Source organism: Monodelphis domestica, chromosome 5 (assembly GCF_027887165.1).
Source record: "Monodelphis domestica isolate mMonDom1 chromosome 5, mMonDom1.pri, whole genome shotgun sequence".
In the NCBI taxonomy this organism is placed as follows: Eukaryota; Metazoa; Chordata; class Mammalia; order Didelphimorphia; family Didelphidae; genus Monodelphis; species Monodelphis domestica.
Genome location: NC_077231.1, coordinates 133,881,940 through 133,886,351, shown reverse-complemented (window position 1 = coordinate 133,886,351; position 4,412 = coordinate 133,881,940). Strand labels below are relative to the sequence as shown.

The following is a 4,412-nucleotide window of genomic DNA, read 5'->3' as shown; positions in this document are numbered from 1 at the left end:
TTTGGCCTGTTTTAAAACCCCATCCATATGGTCAAGATCCTATCTTCTCTCCTCTTCTTCTACAGACTGTGTGTTCATCTGCTTGTATCTCACTCTTTTCTCCCACTTTCCTGGTCTGGTAGGAAAATATGATTGAAAAATCCCTTCCTCAGAGTCACTAAAAGTCCCAAACCAAATAAACTCTCCTGAATGTATATGAACTATTTTTCCCAAAAGAAAGTAATTCTCTATCATGTTGAAAAAGTCCCATAAATTCTGTCTGATCCCAGAAAGGATTCTCCAACATCTTTTATTCTTAGGTCTCAGCAACTCAGCAATATTTTAATTTTTTTTACTTCATCTTCTTCTGGTCCTTTTCAGGTAAATTTCATATAGAAATGACCCTGGCAGAAGTTGTTATTCTGTTGTTTTTCTTTAATATTTATTCTTTTGCTTACTGGTGGATAAAATAACCACCTTTTGTAGCTGAATAAATACAATAGAATGTAAAATTATCTTCTATAGGCTCACTGAAAGCCTCCTCAGTATAACTCCATTAATGATGATGCTTACCTGTTCTCATTCTCATATAGTTTTGATTTATCTTTCAAGGTCTCCAAATTTGCAAACATTAAAACTATTTCTATTGTTATTATGTTATCCATAATTTGAAGATTATAAGAAATTGGCATGGTGACATCTATTAAGAATTTTATTGAATTTCAATGGATCAATGTTATAACTGAGCAATTATATACAACAATTCAGTCTGATTCCAGTTCCAGTAGAGTTTATTAGTTGTGCTTTCAAGGCTATGTTGAGATCTGCATAGGGATTTGGTATCAGTCAGTCCATGTAATATGACACAGTTCTGATAATTTATTCTAATTACCAGGTCATATATTGCTAGGCATTTGGTAGGTATAAGTTTTTGCAGCCTGCAGTGACACATTGTACATTTCCTTGGATAATCTTTACAGTAAGACTGGGCTTCTTAAGAATGATCAATATTATTATTGTTTTAATCTTCTTATCTTTTTCAATGATATTCCAGTAGAAATGATCCAAGGCCAAGCTTCTATTCCTCCATTTTTTTAACCCTTACCTTCCAACTTGGAGTCAATATTGTGTATTGACTCCAAGAAGAGTGGTAATAAGGGCTAGACAATGGGGGTTAAGTGACTTGCCCAGGGTCACACAGCTAGGGAGTGTCTGAGACCAGATTTGAACCTAAGACCTCCTGTCTCTGGGCCTGGCTCTCAATCCACTGAACTACTCAGCTGCCCTCTTCTCCATTCTTTTTAATCAATGTTCTATAGACATTTTGAATGGAGTTTAGGTTACCATCCTATTCAAAAGATTCTTAAATAATTTCTAAAAGGAATCATGGGTATTTTTTTACAATAGGATCATAGCTTAAGTTATAAAATGTAATAATGAATGTCATGACAACATCTTTAATAATAACACAAATATTGAATAAAAGCTTGCTTTGTATACATTCTTAAGATCAAAAGATCATAGATTTAGAATTACAAGGGGCCACAGAGGCCATCACATCCAAATCCCATAGCTTCCACACAAGGAAACTGAGTTACCAGCATCTTTGACTTAGCTTTGGTAAAAGCATGCAGAATGGTGGGGATAACTGTGTACCTCATCCTGGTTTCACGTCATCTTAATTTTTACTAATTTACTTTTTATTATTACTATGTAATGGGTGTAAGCAAGTGAACACCCTCTCTCTGATCCTCTCTGCCTAGAGTATACCCAAAGAAGCATTCTTTGAGCTCTCCTGGAAACCTCTCAAGACATGTTTGAATGACTACCGAAGTGTCTGGTAATTGAGGATGATGCAGCAATCTGTTGGCCCCCATGATGGCAGCAGTAGTAGGGAGTGACATGACTGGCCAATGTGCCAAGCCACCCACTCAGGAAAATTTAAATGACTGTCTGCGCCTCCTGAGGTTAAGTCTTCCTTCCTGTCTTTGGAAAATGTGATACGTAATTCTCTCTGGGACTTCCAATGAGTGGGTTGGGGAGTTTTCTTTCCCTTCTCCCTTGGTTGTTTTGGTGTCATTTAATAATTCACTGACTGAGCAAGATTGAGAGCATAGGTCTGGCTGTGTGTGTGTGTGTGTGTGTGTGTGTGTGTGTGTGTGTGTGTGTGTGTGTTTTCCATGAGCATGGGCATTCAACCACTAACCCTGAAAAATGGACTTTTGGCAGTAGGGAGCTACCTTATCAGATCTCCTTGATTTCTGTCAATTAGACTTTAGAAAATGTCTCTCAACAGCAATCACTAGGCTTCTTGGAGAAGAAGACAACCACCAGCAGAAATGTAAGGAATATGAGGCAGAGTTAAGGAAGGGTACTTAGCTGTCCTGAAAAAATGTTTCATTTTTTAATATTTTAAGTCACTTAAATGTTAAGTGAGACTTAGAGTCTTAGGAGAATCTAGACAATTCTTTGTTATGGAAAAAAAAATGCTGGCTTTCATTGGTACAAGAAATTTCCTTACCTGGGAATTCTCTTTATCAATGAAATCACAGATCTATCTCTATCCTTATGCTAATTGTTATCTTATTTCAATTTCATTTTAAAAGTGCTGGTAGATAATGCAATGATCCAGGACAATTCTGAGGGAGTTAGGAGAAAGAATGCTATAAACATACATAGAAAGAATTATGGGAGTAGAAACACAGAAGAAAAACAACTGCTTGATCACATGGGTCAATGGGGATATGATTTGGAATATAGACTCTAAAGGATCACTCTGGTGCAATTTTCAATAATATGGAAATAGGTCTTGATCAATGACATATGTAAAACTCAGTAGAATTGCATGTTCACTGGGGGGTGGGGAAGAGAGGAGGGAAAGAACATGAATCATGTAACCATGGAAAAATATTTTCAATTAATTAAATAAAAATTTTCAATTAAAAAAAAATAAAATAAAATTGCTGGTAGTTGTAGTTTCCTTTCTGCTTCTAGTAGTGTTTAGGATATCATTGCAGAAACTTATAGAGGAGCCTATATCCTGATGAAAGCTCAGGAAAAGAAACTACATTGTTCAATTTTTTATAAAGGTCTTTACTTCTTCCAGCATTTCATTTACATCAATGCTGGTTATTTCTAGACTGAATTATCATCTATGCCAAGGTTATATAATGTGATTAAAAGCTTTAAAAGCCTTAAAGTCAAGGAAGTTGCCATCCTTTAAATCAAGGAGAATCGAATACCTCTTTCCAGAAGTAAGAGTCCTGTGTGAAACTCATCATTTACAAAGCCAACTCTAGCTCTTAGGGAATTGATGATGATCATGACAATGATGTTACCGAATGTATTTTATGAGACACAAGGAAATGGAGCATACATACCTTCTTGCCTCAGTCATTTGCTTCCTAGAGCTGGATCTTGTGAGCACTGTGGAAGATCAGTGTTCTCCCTTCTATTCCCTGGGTCAGTTGTTTTTCCCACTGTTTACTGTCCATGAATCAAAGCTTGAGGGGAGGAGGCAAAGAGGAGAAGAGAGTGAAAGGAAGGGAAAATATTGCTGCTCTGCTTCCTCTGATTTAGTCCCTAAACTATTACAGATAATTATTGATAGCATTGATTTATAAATCTGAAAACTGCCTATCCATATCTTTTGACCACATATCAATTAGGGAATGATGCAGATACTTTTAAATTTGAATTAGTTCTTAATATATTTGTGAAATAAGACCTTTATCAGAAAAAATATGGAATGCTTAAAGAATTTGCATGTCATCCTTGCACAGGGGCCATGCTAGTCTTCTCTATACTGTTCCAATTTTACTATATGTGCTGCTGAAGGAAACATTGAAGACTCATTTTTTATGTTATCCTAAAGTTATAGAACATTCCAAACAGCAAAAATACAAGTGATTGAACTTTAACAGCCTCTCTGAATTCATGATTTACCTTTTGGCACTTATTCTGCAACTTTGCAAGGAAAACCTGCTTGGAGGAGATGGCAGTGGGGAGGTGGGTTAGGAAGAGAAAAGGAAGGATAAAAAAGAGGAGGAGGAAGGCAGAGTGGAAAGAAGGAAGGAAGGAAGGAAGGAAGGAAGGAAGGAAGGAAGGAAGGAAGGAAGGAAGGAAGGAAGGAAGGAAGAAAGGAAGGAAGGAAGGAAGGAAGGAAGGAAGGAAGGAAGGAAGGAAGGAAGGAAGGAAGGAGGGAAGGAAGGAGGGAAGAAAGGAAGGAGGGAAGGAAGGAAGGAAGAAAGGAAGGAGGGAAGGAAGGAAGGAGGGAAGGAAGGAGGGAAGGAAGGAAGGAAGGAAGGAAGGAAGGAAGGAAGGAAGGAAGGAAGGAAGGAAGGAAGGAAGGAAGGAAGGAAGGAAGGAAGGAAGGAAGGAAGGAAGGAAGGAAGGAAGGAAGGAAGGAAGGAAGGAAGGAAGGAAGGAAGGAA

At 37.4% G+C, this 4,412-nt stretch overlaps 1 non-coding gene across 1 annotated transcript; it reads right to left on the bottom strand.

Annotated features, from left to right (window-relative positions):
• Window positions 1-3,716: 3,716 nt before the first annotated feature.
• Window positions 3,717-3,823, bottom strand: LOC130454856 (U6 spliceosomal RNA). Its single transcript, XR_008912644.1, has one exon. It is a non-coding gene; the product is annotated as a U6 spliceosomal RNA (small nuclear RNA).
• Window positions 3,824-4,412: the final 589 nt, after the last annotated feature.